This window comes from Mauremys reevesii, linkage group 16 (genome assembly GCF_016161935.1).
Source record: "Mauremys reevesii isolate NIE-2019 linkage group 16, ASM1616193v1, whole genome shotgun sequence".
Taxonomy (NCBI): Eukaryota; Metazoa; Chordata; order Testudines; family Geoemydidae; genus Mauremys; species Mauremys reevesii.
Window position 1 is genome coordinate 26,727,014 of NC_052638.1, and position 18,343 is coordinate 26,745,356.

General features: G+C 39.0%; 1 long non-coding RNA gene across 1 annotated transcript in view; it reads left to right on the top strand.

The window, feature by feature from the left end:
• The window catches only part of LOC120384216, a 51,191-nt gene that overhangs the window by 16,631 nt on the left and 16,217 nt on the right, over positions 1 to 18,343 (top strand). The window contains exon 2 of the long non-coding RNA XR_005588679.1: positions 14,197 to 14,306. This is a non-coding gene — a long non-coding RNA (uncharacterized LOC120384216). The remainder of the gene's footprint in view (positions 1 to 14,196; positions 14,307 to 18,343) is intronic.

The following is an 18,343-nucleotide window of genomic DNA, read 5'->3' on the forward strand; positions in this document are numbered from 1 at the left end:
AAGCCTGAAAATATGAAAAACAAGCTATTCCTCTACTGTAATATATAAGTTCTAATTTTTAGTGCTAGTGGACATGGGTGAAAGCAGATCTCTGTTTTGTAGCCATATCTACTTTATAATATTGAGGAAGGAATGGAGACAGGTCAAAATGAATTGGAATATCCCAGGGGAGTTTTGAATATGGGAGAATGAAGGGTCAGATATATAGATCAATAGAGTTCAGTCTCCCTCTACCATATATATATAAATATTATTTTTCTTTGTATGTTAATATTGAGCAGTAAAGCTTTTTTGAATCAATTTGACTGTCTTCTATTATACTCATCCACTTTCACATTCAGATCGTTAACATCTGTATTACCTTCTACTGCCTTTATTATAGAATCCTGCTTTGCACATTAAGAGATTGCTTTAAAACATCAGCCAAATTCCTACAGTTAACCTTGCAGTTGTTGGGCTCTGCTGCTACTCTGGTTTCATTTACTCCAGTAAATCCAGGGTAGTCCTTAGTGTTCATGGATCTTTTATCAAAGTAACATTTCAATCAAATTATGAGTCTGTGAATTGTCTGCTTAAGTCAAACTGTAACTTTGGGTCACACTTAACCTACTGATTCCATTGAAGTCAAGGGGTAACCACAGGTGAATGTAGCCTGTTACGCTTAGAATCTGTCACTGAGAAAGGGTGATGAAAGGTTGTTGAAAACTGCAAAAGGAAGATGCTTAGAGCAGCTGCTGAAATACTTGTCTCTGAGCTTCCTTGCTGTAACTTTCTGAACTTCAAACTTATCTGAAAACAACCCAACTTACTCGCCTCTCTAACTTTTTTTTCTGTTAAATGGATCTGTAAATTTTGAATCACTTTCTTCCCCTAAATCATTATTTTCTTCTATACAAAACCCTCTGATACAAAAGTTTCCCTTCTTTCATCTTCTGTTTCACTACAGAGAGAGCTTCAAAATAGACATCTCTTGCTGTAGAAGAGCCTTAAAAATCTTAAAAAATGCATTAAAAACAAAAACATTTATATAATTCTCAATTGGCTTCTAGAACTACTGGTTTCCAGAACTATTCAACACCATCCTACAACCAGGGGCGGCTCTAGGGATTTTGCCGCCTCAAGCACGGCAGGCAGGCTGTCTGCGGAGGCTGCGCTGGTCCCGCTCCTTCGGCAGACCACCCACAGGTGTGCCTGCGGGAGGTCTGCTGAAGCCGCGGGATCAGCTGACTCTCCGCAGGCACGCCTGCGGGAAGTCAACCGAAGCCGCGGAAGGCAGCCTGCCTGCCGCCCTCACGGTGCCGGCACAGCGCACCCTGCAGCTTGCCGCTCCAAGCACGCGCTTGGTGTGCTGAGGCCTGGAGCCGCCCCTGCCTACAACAGCCCTCCATGCACAATAGAAACATGTTTCAAAACAGGGTCAAATCAGCCTGTGACTCCATGCCTTGAGCAATCTTTTTCTTTCATTGATTGACATTTGTAGGAGCTACTCAGTAACTTCCCCCAGTGCCTTTTCTGTGAGTGGGTCATTTTGGAAGAGCCATGATATCTCCTTTGAGAATGTCAGGGGGCACTAGTGCTGGTTCTTGCCGCCCAACCCCAGCTGGCTGATCGTCGTTTACAAAGTTTAAAATGCCACCTGTGTTTAAGAGGACACTTCTGAGTCAGTGCTGAACCTGAAATTTTAATGGAAAGATTAATTCACGTTGACTTGGATAGGAATAATGTAATATGGGTTTAAAACTGGCTGAACGTCTGGTGGTAATAAGCATCAATGTACCCTGTTGGTGTTGATGAGTGTTTGACAGGTCATGGCATGGGTTGTGCAGAGAGGACGGCTGGTCCAGTGGTTAGGCTGGGATTTGGAAGATCTAACTTAGCTTCCCTGTACTGCAACAGGCTTCCTATGTAGCCTGGGGAAAATCAATCTCTGTGTTCCTCTGGGATAATTGCACTTCTCTACCTCAGTGGGGTGTGGTGAGAATAAAATATTTTTAAAGATGGTGGAGTGCTGAGACACTAGAGTAATGGAGGCCAAATAAGTACCCTAGATATGTTAGGTCTGATCTTATTTAGCATTCTCATGAATGGATGACTTTACTACCTCTGTCAGCAGAGGTTTTTTTTAAAAAAAAGCACGTTCCTATTAGAGCTGGGTGAGTAATGTTGACAAATCCAAAAAAACTGAAAAAAAAATTGTTTTGGGCTGAACCAAAAACATTAATTTTTTTTAATGAATTGAAAAGTCAAATTTTGAGTTGGATCAAACTGAAACATTTAATTTCTTCGGTACCAAAACGTTTCCAGTTGTTTCGACCAATAAAAAACTATTTGGGGGAATTTAGCATGAATTCATGTATAATTTTGGGTCAACTAAAACTGTATTTTTTTGGCAAATAAACTATTTGGTGTAAATTTTCACCCAGCTCTAGTTTTGAATGCTAGATCTGAACGAATTTGGCCCTGTGTTTGCAAAGATAAACTGGAAAAATGCATAATTATAGCTAACATTTTAAAACATGACTGTCTTTATCTATGTTATGTGTGAAAATCATGTTTGTTGTGTTAATTCAAACATGATTTAATAGAATTTCTAATGGTGCTCTTTCCCAATACAGACAAGTTCCCAAAGAATCTTACAGTAAGAGTTTGTTACATGGCAGATCTTAGAAATGCCGGGAAGGCCCATGGCCAGCAGTCCAGTGGTGTTAACCCTTAAGGTATTTTTTAGCATACTTAGGAAAACAGAAGGTATACTAGGACAGTTCTCTGCAGCGTCCCTTTAAATGTTGGGGGTGGGGGGGTTGTTCTGTTTTTTGTCTTATGTTCACACATATGCTATTCTCCACAGTACAAATGCCACTAAAATAAGATACCTGGATCGTGCCACAAGATGACAATTCCTCTTACCAAATAGCATCTTTGCTAAGCTACAATATCATGTATAACTGTATAATCTCTGCAGGCCATACTTGCTGTTTTTCCATACCTGAATTTATTTCCCAAGAACAAAATCAAGAACATCTTTATCAGAAGGCAAATTTGCATTCTTGTTGCACTGTGGTACCACCTCACCAGGAGTCTGGCACACTCCTCCTGTGCTTTGCTAGTGTTGGAGCTAGCAAGAGCTGGTTACCTGATCTTAAATGTCTGCCAACTAGATGATGTTATTGATAAATCCAATATGAAAAAAACCCTTCAGTTTTCAACTTTCTGGCACTCGCATGTACAAATACTAGTGTGGGGAAAAACTAAAGGCCACGCTTTGGAAATCTGACCTGCTGTGTATATTGAGTCACGTGAGTAGCAGAAAGGCATTAATGTAAAGTTTTGAACTGGGTCTACATTAGAAACTTTCACTGGTACAATAATATCTGTTGGGAGGCAGGGGGCATGATTTTTTGTAACACTTCAATGTGGGTAAAAAGGCTAGAGTAGACACAGTTATACCAACATAAAGGTTCTTTTGCCAGTATAGGTTATTTTTCCTTGGGGGGAGCTGGTATAAGCTATACTGCCCAGTACACTGCACTAGGAGGGTTTTGTTTGTATAGATTCATAGATTCCAAGGCCAGAAGGGCTCATTCTGATCATCTTGTCTGACTTCCTGTGTAACAGGCCATAGAACTGCCCCAAAAGAATTCCTAGAGCTGATCTTTTATTAAAACATCCAGTCTTGATCTGAAAATGGTCAGTGATGGAGAATTCACCCCAACACTTGGTAAATTAGTTCCAATTATCCTCACCGTTAAAAATGCACACCTTATTTCCAGTCCAAATTTGACTGGTTTCAGCTTCCAGCAATTGGATCGTGGTATCCCTTTCTCTGCTAGATTTATGAGCCCATTATCAAATAATTTCCCCCATATAGGTTCTTATAGACTGTGTAATCAAGTCATCCCTTAACCTTTTATTTGTTAGGCTCAAGGAGCTTAGTCTATTTAGTCTATAGATAGCTACGGCTCCCTGATTCTTAAGCTGCCCCACCCTCAGTGTATATTAGAGTAGCGCCCAGGATGCACTAACTTATGTCAGCTGTCAATTGGCATAGCAGATCTCACGTGATGCCAAAGGGCCTGTACAGGGAAAGAGAATCTGACTCAATATTTTCAGCTGCCCTTTGGAGCAAACTCAGACTGTAAATGTTTATAGTGTTCTACCCATTCTTGTTTGTTCATATTAAATGAGGTTATTCTGTATAGATTGTGTATAGGCTTTGTTCTAGCTGATATTTCCATGAAATTGTATATTGTGTTTATGACAAAAAAAAAGTGAAAGATTATAAAATGTCAGACTGTAGACCTTGGATTTATTATGTGGTTTTTAAAAAATGTTTGTCGCCTGTAAGCCTGGTGATAGGGTCAGGTCTATGGAAACTGAATAAATAATTAAGTAAATATCAATGATACGAAAGACTTTATGTAGCTATGTAACAAACATCTCTTTTTCACATGCAGGCAGATGGCTGCTGCTTTACTTGAGATTATCCTCTCTTGCAAAACACTTTTCATACCACTGCTGGCTGCTCTAAAGGCTGCATTAGTGAACTGAAAGCCAAAATATCTACAATAAAGTTAAAAAGCCGTGTATTTAAAATATATAGTATGGTATCATGTGGCATAACCATGATGGTCAGTTAATAATAAGCAGTCAAAAACCTCCCTTTAGTGACACTAAGCCAGCCCTGAGGACAACTAGGGAGTGTTAGATGCTACAGTCTCTAGGCTTTGTAATTACGTTTATTTGTGAGTGACATACAGAAATGAAAGAGAGGGTATGTCTGCTTTTTTGCCATTAAAATGGCCACTTAGATTTGTATTTTCTTGCCCAGTCAGGTGAGTTTGTTTGGCTCAGGTTTACTCTCCTCAAACAGCTCAGCTTGCCCTAGGTCAAGCTTACATTGTTTAACGGCAATGCTTTATGTTGTGTCACTGTAGTGCAGTGTAAATGCCTGTGTACACGCTCTTGTTTGTTACAAAGTATCTTGTACGCATAATCACACAGATGACTCAAGAACACGCCAGGCTTGTAAGTACAAAATATAGCAATTTCTAATCACTAAGGGCCAAGTTCTGACCTCAGGCACAATGTGGAATTCTCTCTGACTTCAAACAGGAGTTAGGGCCCTATCCAGAGAAAAACTCTAGGAGCCCAGTTCTTATTGTTATTAGACAATTAGACAGGGAGTTTTGTCGCTGATTTCAATACATGTAAAATCAGCCCCAAACGAATTTTGGAATGGTCTATAAGTAATGTGTATATATAGTGTAACATCTCATCTTTCTTTAGTAAGCAATTATAAACTACTTGCTACTAGGTAATATGTGGCTCTCAGAATAAGGGCTAGTTTACATTTAAAAGTTTTGCCAGTATATCTAATAAGGATGTTGATAACTTGGAGAGAAGAAGCCACAAGAATGACTGAAGAATGAATCACGATTAATCGCACTGTTAAACAATATACCAACTGAAATTTATTACATATTTTGGATGTTTTTTTACATGTTCAAATGTATTGATTTCTATTACCATACAGAATACAAAGTGTACAGTGCTCACTTTATATTATTTTTTATTACAAATATTTGTACTGTAAAAATGATAAATAAAAGAAATAGTATTTTTCAATTCCCCTCCATGCAAGTAAACACAGTATCATTGGTAAAAAGCAAAGGAACGAACTTTAAATTCCTCCCATTCCAATAATTTAAGATGTTACTAGTAAAACATGAACATCATTTTCCTTTTTTAAACTATGATTGTTATTCTGACCATGTCCCTTTAAACAACAGCAGACTTCAAGCTTTCTAGCCAGTCAAGTAACAGAGAGAGATGTTTATCGTGCAATCTCTTTATCATGAAAGCGTAACTTACAAACATAGACTTTTTTGTTACATAAATGCATTCAAAAACAAAACAATGTAAAACTTTAGAGCCTACAAATCCACTCAGTCCTACTTCTTGTTCAGCCAATCGCTAAGACAAATAAGTTTGTTTACATTTGCAGGAGATAATGCTGCCCACTTCTTGTTCACAATGTCACCTGAAAGTGAGAACAGGCATTTGCATGGCACTTTTGTAGCCAGCATTGCAAGGTATTTATGTGCCAGATATGCTAAACATTCATATGCCCCTTCGTACTTTGACCACCATTCCAGAGGACATGCTGCCATGCTCATTAAAAAAAATGTGTTATTGACTGAACTCCTTGGGGAAGAATTGTATGTTTCCTCTTCTATTTTACCCACATTCTGTCATATGTTTCATGTTATAGCAGTCTCGGATGATGACCCAGCACGTTCGTTTTAAGAACACTTTCATAGTAGATTTGACAAAACACAGAGAAGGTACCAATGTGAGATTTCTAAAAATAGTGACAGCACTCGTCCCAAGGTTTAAGAATCTGAAGTGCCCTCCAAAAGCTGAGAGGGACGAGGTGTGGAGTTTGTTTTCAGAAGTCTTAAAAGAGCAGCACGCAGATGTGGAAACTACAGAACCTGAACCACCAAAAAAGAAAATCAGCCTTCTGATGGTGGCATCTGACTCAAATGATGAAAATAAACATGCATCGGTCCACTCTGCTTTGGATCGTTATCGAGCAGAACCTGTCATCATCATGGACGTGTGTCCTCTGGAATAGTGGCTGAAGTAATGAAGGGGCATATGAATTTTTAGCATATCTGGCACGTAAATACCTTGCAACACTGGCTACAAAAGTGCCATGCAAACACCTGTTCTCATTTTCAGGTGACATTGTGAACAAGAAGTGGGCAGCATTATCTCCAGCAAATGTAAAAAAAACTTGCTTGTCTGAGCAATTGGCTGAAGTAGGACTAAGTGAACTTGTAAGCTCTAAAGTTTTACATTGTTTTATTTTGAATGCAGTTATTTTTTGTACATAATTCTATATTTATAAGTTCAACTTTCATGATAAAGAGATTGCACTACAATACTTGTATTACGTGAATTGAAACATAAAATTTTTGTTTTTTACAGTGCAAATATTTGTAATAAAAATAAATATGAAGTGAGCACTGTACCCTTTGTATTCTGTGCTGTAATTGAAATATATTTGAAAATGTAGAAAACTTTCAAAATATTTAAATAAATGGTATTCTATTATTATTTAACAGCATGATTAATTGCTATTATTTTTTTTAATTGCTTGACAGCCCTATGAATTTTAAAAATTAAATCTGTTCTTTATAGTTTGCTGGGATGTTCAGAAGCACAATTTCAGGTCAAGTTTCTTTCTTCTCAGTGGCCTTGGTATGTTGCTCCTTGTGTAGCAGCTTCTTTTGTTGACTCCACAAGAAGAAATATTTGCAAACCCTTTTCAGAGAAAGGTTTCAAACCTAAACACAGTGCAACTGTTTCATTGTCTTCTCCTGTGGAAACACATCCATTTCTAGGGTGAAGCTCTCCACATCCACAGATCATTTTTTTTTCTTATAGACTATCCATCTTGAAGACTAAGCACAAATACGTAATGTCCACATTGCACTTCTCATTCCCAAAGCCTGGTGTGCCAGTGAGCAGGATTTGGGGGGTTGGGTGGCTCCAGCAGTCATCAACTAGTGAGGCAACACTGCCCACTGGATAAGACATTGGACTGGGGAGGTCTGGAATCTGTGACAGTTCTGCCATGCACCTGCCTTGTGATATTGAGTGAGTCACTCCACCTCTCCTGCCTCTGTTTAACCTCTCACCCTTTGTCTGTCTTGTCTGTTTATACTGTAGGCTGGGGCAAGGGCTGCCTCTTCTTATGTGTATGTACAGCACCTAGCACTATGGGTCCTCAATCTCAATTGGGGCCTCAAAGAACCATAATGTATACAAAATTATAGATAATGATAGACAAATCAAAGTAGAGGGTGATCTTCAGCCTTGGTGGGTAATCATTAAAGGAACAGACATGCTTCAGAAGGAGTGAGTGTAAACATTACTTCATCCCTTTGTATGAATACTTGGTGGAGCTCTACTTTTTTTTTAAGAAAGGGGAAATGTTTTTCTATGTGAATTGGTGTAAAGTATTTGCTTGTGCCAAGATGCCTGGTATTTGACCTTCCCACATACTTGAAGGACATGGGTTGCATGTAAAGCAGGAAATGTGTAGAAAGCTGGGACAATGGGTATTGGGGAGGAATAGAAAGTCAGATTGAAAAGAGATCTGGGAGACACATACGCTAATAGAAAATAATGGTAAGGGAAGGTAGAGTGCCAACGCTATAGTACGTAGGGCAACAGTTTGATTAAGCAGAGGGGACATCACCATGTAGCTGCCTGGCAAATACTAAATTAATTTTAATTTTCTGGGAGTATTACTATTGATACTCCGTTTTGTAAATACTTGTTGTTACAAAACCAACATTTCTGGGCTTAAATTGACCTTTTAATGCTCTTTATCCTTCTGTTCCCTCTGTTTAATTTTCTGCAGTACAGTGGGCAGGGGGTGATCTCATATAAAGACGGCTCCTGCCTTTTTTCACACTTGTTTAAAGATTGATATTTAAAATCCAGAGGGCATGTCCCACATGTTAAGAGAGCTCAAACTTGATGCTAATTTGACACTGCACTTAAAAAGTTAACTACAACTATTTATAGCTGTCTGCAATAAACAAGCATCACATTTGCTGCCACACTCTTTCTACTGGATTCCATAAATACAGCCTGTCTCTCTGTTGCTTGGCATGGATTCAGATTGCTCTGAGACTTGTTGCCTCTTGTCACCTTTTGTGCCATTCCTTGGTAAAGAGCCGAACAGCCTGGTATAGAATGAAGAAATGAGGTTTAACCCCAAAATAGCTGTTTTTTAAAATACAGTAAGCCTAAAGGGGGGGGGGAATCAAGTAAATTGCTTTCCTGTATGATTATTTTTATACCTAATTAAAAACATACAAAGGATATACACAGTGGAAAGCTTAAAACCAAAGAAAAACCAGAGACATAATACAAATCAAATATGAGCATCAAACAGCAAACTACTTGGCTCATGATATAGGTGTCAAATAGAGGTGTCTGGAAAATCGTTGTTGAAACATTTTCCATCAGAAAATACCATTTCAACTAAACTGACTTTTTTGTGTGTGCAAAATTGTCAATTTTGATGAAATTCCCCATGAAAGCAAATTATCTGAAACAGAAACATTTTGTTTAGAAAATTGTTTCAGGTTTTAGAAAAAGAAATCTTCCTTTAGGAATTTGTTTTTTATTTTTATATTTGTATTATTTTTTACCTTTCACTAGCAGTTGTGCATTCTATGGTATAACACAATAATGGGAATACTCTGTTTTATTTAAAGAAAACATTAAGCGCAGCTGCTACTTAGTACAGATTTGAAACATCTTATCTATTTGTTAGATCAAAGTGTCTGTTTGTGGTGTTTGACAGTTTGATACAAAGATACAAGAGAATATGTTTCAATCTGTACTAAGCAACTGCTCCTTATGTTTTATTAATAAATAAAATAGTTTCTTCCCATTATTGTATGCCAGGATTTAACATGACATGACATGTCATGAAATAATGTAAAAGTATTATACAAATAAAAGGCATCTGTACTTCAAAAGAAAATTTTTTCACATGTCCATTTCATAGGAAATTTGAGAAGTATTTGTTTTCATACTAGTTAGGAGTGAAAACAAATGTCAAAAATTTCCTACAAAGTGGAAATTCTCAATTTTGACAAGCTCCATTGGTAAATGCAGTAAACAAATGTTAGAGAGAAACCAACTGCCTTCTTCAGAAATATTTTGGGAAACAGTTACAGAAGATTATCAGTAGAGACATGGTATCTTACAGAGGTTAGCAACGGAGATGTAGTTTTGTCTTTACAGGTGAATATTTGCCTAAATAGGAATCAGGTTTATACAAATAAAGAATGAATGAGGGATTATGTGGTATTTCGGTGACAGCTCCAATTGTATTTTTTTGTTTGGTTGGTTTTTTTAAAGAAGAAGCTAATAGACTGAAATAAAGATCCAGAAAACATACTTCCCACACTTGGATGTAAGTGAGGGTAGATATTGGAGAAGCTTCAGCAACTATTTTTATAAACTCACTTAATTTATAGTCTTTAGGCGAGTTCCTCTGAAGTGGTTGACATAATGCCATTGTTACTACAGCACCCAGGGGCACACCAATACACTCCAGCCCACTTAGCTTGATATCTGCTGTGGGGAAGATCGTAGAAGCTGGTTTTCGGAGATCAAATGTGAAACTACTTAGAAAAGTCCAGCTTGAATAAGGATGCTCAGCATCGTGTCAGGAAATGAAGGTCGTGGCTCACCAGCATGATGGAATTCTTTGAAGATATTACTGCTGGAGTAGACTTGTGGGAGAGAGCATTATAAAGAGGGCATCCAATATTTGTGAAAAGCATATCTGCAAAATTAAGATGCACATAATATGCCTCTCAGGGCTCTGTGCATTTCCTTTCTGCCTTCTATAAAGCTGCATAATACAAAACACAACAAAAGCTAGGGTTGCAAAGCTCACTGCTCAGGACTCTGCATTCATCAGGATTTATAAATATGACTAGGATGACATGTTTAAAAGCAAATTTGCTCAACGTATAATGGCAAATATTGGCAGGGATATTATGCCAATCAACAGGCCATTTAGATATAGGAGGACATAAGCCATTAGCTACAGTAGTAAGTATAGTTTTTAGTGCCAATACAAGCAGGGAGAAGAGTTGGAGTTAAGAAAAATAGGGAAAATAAAAGGTAAACAAAGCTTAAGCCACAGGGTGGATCCATCTTTTCTGCTGAGTGAATGGATAGTTGAATCATCATCCCTGGAAGATGTAGACATGGAAGAACCATGACTGTAATATTATCCCTCTTCCCCTTGACCTTGTGGGTGACCTTCAAGAGCTGCTCTGTTGTGATCATGCTTGAGAGTGGGAAGGGGTGAGGCTATGCGGACAGCAGCTATGTGCAGAATTATCCCCTCAGACAGTCCTCCCTGCAGGGTGTCTCAGCACAAAATAATGTGGACATAGGCCACATGGTATGGACACTAGGCCATCACACAGGGCCTCCAGTCCCACCCTTACAGTCCAGTCAGGGGTAGCTGCCAGTGGAGCAGCTCCAGGGGGCAGGATTCCTGCAGAAGGTGAGCTCTCCTGAGCAGTGAAAAGCTACATGGAGGCATATGGCCTCTGTAGATCTTGGGATATAGGTAGGTTTAAGGGACCGATCCCACAGCCAGGTCCACAAGAACAAAGCCTGGTTCCCCACCTTCTCCAGGATGGGGGCAATTGTAATGAAACTCTACAAGTAAGGATTCTGAGATTTCTTTTCACTGTGTGCAATTTTTCCGTGGCAAATGTGAAACAGTCTAGGCTATCAATAGGATAAAAATTAGACTAGTGCAAAATTCAGAAAATGGGAAAGCACGATGATGTCAGAAAGGGTCTGCCAAGCCCTGACCTTCCCTATTCTGCCCTATCTTCACTGGAATGCCATTGCCGATATACTCAGGTGTCCTATCCTACATAGGATACAGGCAAAGGGGAAAGGCTTGGGCCAAAGGAGAACAGAAAGAGAGGTGAAGAAGAGAGAGGAGAAGAGGGAACTGCCTCTAATGCAAAAACTGCACCAGCCTATGCATTTTTCAGAGATACTAAATATAACCTGGCACTTACACAGAACAAACTCCTTCATTCCAAAAGCATGTTAAATATAGAATGAAATTGAAAAACTACGATGTTTGTACACTGCATTTATTTAAATGGAAATTTTGAAGGCTGGCAAGCTGAGTGTGTGTGTGTGTGTGTGTGTTTTATATAGATATATAAAAACTTTTGTGTATTAAAAATGAGGGTTAGTGCTATGTCACAATTGAGAAATAAAACCTTTAGTCAGGAAGAGCAGAGGTAAGGCTGAAAGTTTAGCTGAACTGCCTCCCTGTGCTTAAAATATGTTCCCTCTTTATATATAGTTTGCCAACTGAATATATTCAAACTAGACTTTCTTATACAACTGTATACTCAGTAAGGGACAGTACAGAGAATCTTCAGACATGTCTTTTGTAGTCTCATTTCAGTAACTTTTGAAATTGTGAACACAGATACTATAAAGTACCTTGAGCCCAATCCTTCAACTGCTTACACACACACTTAACTTTATTACTATGACTAAACTCATTAGTTTCAAAGAGACTACTTCCGGTAGTAAAGTTAAGCACGTGTGTCAGTGTTTGCAGAATCAGAGCCTTTCTGAACCTTTAAATTATATCATTTTGCATTTGTGTAAGACTGAAATGTAGAGCCCTAGAGGATGATGCACCACATCCTCACGTAAAGAGAAAAGAAAGGCAAGGAAGTGGCAAAATTCACCTAGCACTTACTCCTGATCAGAGATTAGTGTAGATACCATTCCTAGAAAGGCTTATTGATCATCTGCTGATGGGTGATATAACCAGAAGGAAAAAAATTGTGAACAAATTTAGAAGGGAATGAAATATATTTTATCAACTCTGGTAGGAAAAAGATTGAGAAATACATTTATCAATTGCAATTCTGTCTAAGTAATTAAAGAAACAGATAAGGTGAGTGTTCCCATGGTCAATACCCAAAGGGACATGAGCTGAGTGGAACATGACAACCGCTGCTGTGCCTGGTTATCATAAAAATGTGAAAAAATACCTCCACTCTGATGTCAGACTGGCACCATTTTTAAGGTTTAAAATTAGCATTGAACAGACTGTTCTGGGAGCCCATGTTTTTTAGTATGATTTTTTTCTCACCACAGCCAGCACTGGATTTGCTAGTGTTGCTCTGCTTGCTTAAAGTACTGTAGCCATTTGGTTACCAATGTAAAATTGAAACAGAACAACCACCATCAGGAGTCATTGGGATTAGCATAAGAGAGCAGAGGTGTTGACAGTTATACTTTAAGAATGAGGCTACTGCAGCTGGATAAATATTTTATTGGCTATCTCGAGCCCCTTTTCCCTCACCCCAAAAAAGCAGAATTAATCAAATGCAAGTCCAGCATAATCTAAAAAGTAATAGGTTTTGTTGAAGGAGATTCTATTTATCTCTGAGGTCAAAAAGGCTTGGCCTGGTTACGCTCCTAGTTAGTATGATGACATTGTCAAGAAAAGTCTATCGAAGAGGGCATGAATCGTAGAGCTAAGGACCACCCAGAATTATTGCTCCCAGGGAGCAATGGTAATAGTATAGTATAATTCTATTGCCTACAGACTCAGACTATTCTTTTTATAATTTGAGTAACCATGGGAAACAGATTTTTTTTGTAATTGATCTCTAGTCCCTACAGGGGTTTCAGCCACCAACAAAATCACATTGGTTGATATAAAAAAACCAAACAAAGTGACTGCTGATCTATTGGTGTGTGGAAACTATACCAGGTATAGCTGTGGGTCTGTGGAGACTGTGCCAGGGGTGGTTGTGATTAGCAAATAAATAGATTTTACCTTTTTTTGGTCCTCAGTTTGGCTGACAAAGTATGATGCTGTCAAACCCTTTAAAGGAGCAGCATCTCTACTCTTTTGCTATATGGAGAACAATGTGTCCTCTGAAACATGTTGGGGGGGGGCACCTTTCCAAAGGAGCCTCAACTCAGCCTCTAAAATTATAGGCACAATTTTCTTTGAGATTTGGGGGTATATGTCAGATTTATTAGTACAAACAGCACTTGAGTAGTTCTGCTATCCTTACTCGCATCAGCAGCTCTGTTGAGTAAAGGTTGCAGGATCAACCTCCATATATCTACCCATGTTGCGGGTATGAATGCAGATAGCAATCTCAGCGTTCACAGGCACCCAGAGTTAGGTACAAAAATTATGCTTGCACTTTTAGAGGCATCTTTGTAATCTGGAGGTGCACATTTTCAGGTGCCATTTAAATCAAAAGGAGTTGTGCCATTGACCTGAATGAGAACAAGATCAACCTAATGGTGTCTTAGTATAATGGGAAAAATGTGTACATTTATGCACATAAGTGTTTGTGCCAATGCTAATTTAGACACACAACTACCAGTGTGCATAAGTACATATGTTTGGGCACCATGGTTTGCAAATTTTGCCTGCTGTGTTTTATGCTTTGTGGGTTGTTTGGATGGTTTTTTCCCCTTGTATCAAATGCATTTTTATCTTGGAATTGCAATATTATACTATCATCTCTCTCTAGTTACATTGTAACATCATCCTTAATGTCTCTTTACCAGGAAATCCCAGTGGTATAACTGTAAAATGTAGAAACAGTTTCTGTTACTTCATCAAGTCACAAGCGAGATGCCCTCAGTGAATCTTTTGACGCCCACAGATGGATATAAAGGTAAATCAACTTTGTTTTCTATAGAGCTAAATAATTCATAGCAAATATATTTAATGGATTTACCTTCTTTCTGTTTATAAGTTATTTGACATGCCTGCAGGTGGTTGATTTGGGTTTTTTTGTTTCCCAAATGTATTTGCTGTTAAAAATTATTGGCTAAATAATTCTAGTAAACTAAGTTTGTGTGTGAACATTTTGTTGTGTTCAGAATTCAAAATTTGTTGGCTGGTTTCATGGACACAAGCCACAAGGTATTGTTCCAGCTTCCTAACTGAATAAGTGTAACTTTAGAATCCAGTTTCTGGTGGGAATACCCAGAATTATTATAGCTGATTGAGACAGAAGAGTGTGGAAGGCAAGGAGACTAGTGAACAATTTGTCAATTTTCTTCCCTAGGTTGTGTGGGGGTTTTGTTTTTGTTTTTTAATTTTTGGAATTTCAAAATTTCAAAAAATTTCAACCAGCTGTAATGGTTACAAATGTAAATTGTATTTCGGATGAATTTTCTGTTTGCTTAAAATCTTCTATTTCAATGAATATCTTGTGAGAGGCAGGTGCCTGTCACTCCGTATATGGATTAGTTTAAACATTTCCAACAACATTTGTGTGATTAGAAAAAGAAGAAATGGTACTTTAAAAAAAAATTCTGTGTACTGTAGATTAGTGCAGTCCTGCCAGAATCAAGATTCTTAAAAAGGTTAATTCCTCTACAGTAGCGATAAAAAGGAAATTCCTCTCTGTTATCACTGGATTGGAATTGAGAGGCTACATTTGGAATACTATGTACATTTCTTGTCACGCTCACGTGACTTCCCAGTATTGCACCAGCCAGAGGTCTCTTTCTTCCTGTCTACAATTCCAAGAAAGCCTTACTCCTTTATTCTGTTCATCCTGGGAGGCTCTAGTTGGAATGGTAAGGTATCGCAGGAGGACGGCTGAAATCCGTCTCTGTCTGACCAGCCATGTTTAAAAAGCCAGAGAAATGCAGCCTATAGCATCTTGTTTGCTTTTTGCTGAGTGCCATATATATCTCATATGTCAGGCTCCCACACTGATTTCTTTACAACAGTATATTGCATTTTGCTTAGTATATCCCATAGTGAACAAAGGTACTGGGATTTCAGTTAGCTTAAAATCTTCACACTCCTGGAACATGGAGGCTGGTTACAAACAGTCTTGGCTGTTGAAGAGGTTAAATTATCAGTGGGCAACCAGGTAAAATGTAGCCTTTCTACCATTGTTTTTCCTGGATCAGTTTAGTTTTCTCATATCCTCTTATTCCAATTATAGGATAGGGCAGAACTGGTAGAATGGGCTATTGGCTTTAAAGGGGCCTTGTATCCAGAACTGGAAAGAAAATCACCATCTGTGGTCCTAACTGAGCATTTGTTTCCTTGGCTACAATGACTGGATGTATCATTCAAATTCACTACTGCCTTGAGATCCACCTTACCTTGGGACATCCTTCCAGGTAAAGGGCCACATCACATGTCTTCCACATGAGCACTGAACTGTGTAGGAGTTTTCCAGGAAAGATTCTCCTTTTGCAAGTTTTTCCAGGGCAGGGGATGATAAAGCCTTTGATTAGGAAGATTATCTACTCCAGCTACTTATTTGTCACCTAAAGACCCGATCCCTTTCCTCTCCTTTCCAGAGAGAAGTCGAGTGTTACAGAGAGGTTTTTATGTGTGCAAGAGTTAATAAAATCCTAGAGAACAAAGTGGCTTCTTCTATGCAAATGGTCCTAATAGTAAAACACAGGGCAAGAAAAATAATGACCTATGAGAATATATGATACACTGTACAGGCATGAAAGCTTCTCTTTAAAGCTTTTCCAAGAGGCATCAGTGAGTCTCTAAAGAGTGAAATGTACTGCACTGTTTCCTGTATTCAAGGATAATAAAATCCTAGGTTTTGGTTAATAAAAAATAACGTGGGCATTGGGTATTGCAGATCTTCCCACTGGACACTTAAACATAGATGGTGGGCTTTTCTTACTGTCCTACTCAAAGGAGAAAGCTTCCAGCTATGTCTTTGCTTTAAATTAAAAGGTGTATTAATTTTTAAGAGAAGTGGCTGTGTGAGACTTGACTTTTTTTTTCTTTTGAAGAAACTGGCATTTTAAATAGATAAATGTCTATTTACTGTGAAATATTAATGGTATCAGTTTCTTACAATTTAATTCACACCCTCTTAGAGAGAGCAAGAGAGAGAGAGAGAGCGTTCAGCTGACATAAGCCCTGGTATAGACACCAGTAGGTCAATGGAAGGATTCTTCTACAAACCTAGCTACCACCTCTTGACAGGAAAAACCCCTTCTGTCACTGTAGCGTCTACACTACAGCTGCGAAGCTGGAGCTGAGCTGCTATAGTACTGGTAGTGTAGACATAGCCTAAGCAATGGGACCACAGTGAGTGGGGAGAGAAGATGAATGTTAAGATCAAATTTCAGAATGTTTTCAACTAAATTAATTTTAATTGAGAGATGCTGTTTGGAGGTTTTTTTTGCGTCCGGGGTGGTGAAGAAAGAGAGAGCGACTCATACTCTACAACCTGGTATGTGGGAGAGCGGATTCAAGTCCTGCTCTGACTGGGATGGGATGCTCTAAATCAGGCAGAGCAGAGATTTGAACATGGGCCTCTCATTGCCAAGGCAAGTGCCCTCGCCACCCACCCGCGCTCTCTCAGGCACACGTTTTGACACCTCTTCCCAAAATGGACATTTTAACTCAACTCTGTTATATCAAAAATGCCCAGGAAGCCTGGTTTTCATTGTAAGGCTGGACTAAAACAAATTTCGAAAGCTGCTGTGAAATGGAATTGTCATCGTCCGGGCAGCTCTATTCAGATTGAGCCAAAAGCATCATTAGCTCTCGAGCCAGCTCTTCATCTCTCAACGAGAAAGACAACTTTCAAGTCTTGATTTTAGGTTTTAAGTGGGGACCCAATTGCTTTGTGTTTTGTGCGCTAGAGCCAGCTGCCAATTTGTTATTGTTGTGATTGTCGTTTGACTCCTATGAACCACACTTTCTGGATCCAGGGCAAGGTTTTGGGAAGAAAAAGCTGATGGGTGCAAGAGTTAATAAAATCCTAGAGAACAAAGTGGCTGTCGCTGTCTGTACTGAAATAATACAGTAACTAGTAAATGTGGACATCAAGTTTGTGGCTTCCCTGGGTAGTGTGGGCAGGCTCGTTCTCATGAGTCTATTTCTTTTCCCCATTTCCTCATGCTGCTCTAATTCTGTCCCTTGCAGCATTACGTAGTGACTAGAAGTCCTTGCTCCCCGAGCTCCTCCTCCCATCCTCTAGCCTGTCTGCTTTCTCTGCTGGAGCCAGAAAAGGAAAAACAAATGCCAAACTCTTCCACTCCTCACTCTGTTTTAATTCAAAATCTTTTTAGATTAAAAACAAAAAAAGGCGTGTGGTCTTCTGGCTGAAACATGGGTTTGGTAGCCAAGAAACCTGTATTCTATTCCTGACTCTGCCACAGATTTCCTGTTACCTTGATGGTTGCTATTTGATTGCACAATCACCAGAAGGCCCCAACTGCATTGTACCAAGTATTATATAAACATGGCCCAGGGCACTTACAGTCAAAGACTAGCTCCCTGTCTGCCCCAGCCACTTTACTCTAACTGGGATTCTTTACTCTTTTCACACTCCCAAGACCCATCTCCTTTTCCTGGGCCCTCCCAGAAGAATTGGATCCTATTTCCTGAGACTCCCACTTTTCCCCATGCTTGTGCTATTCTCCCTGCAGCTTATCCAGGTACCTTCCGTCACTACTACATTGACCAGTATGACATCACTAAACTTACTGGGTTAATTTGGGTTATCTGATCAGCCTCTTTTGAATACCAAGGTGGGTATTTTGGTGGGGTAGATTATGATGGCTTTCAGGGATGGGGAATCTCGACTGACTAAGATCAAATCTGTGTTCTAGGAATTTCGGAAGCAATGTCCTTAATGTCAGTTTTGGCTGACTTCCTTTTTTTATCCTCCTCTCCATTCCTAGGAGAGGCGTGTCCAATGCAAAG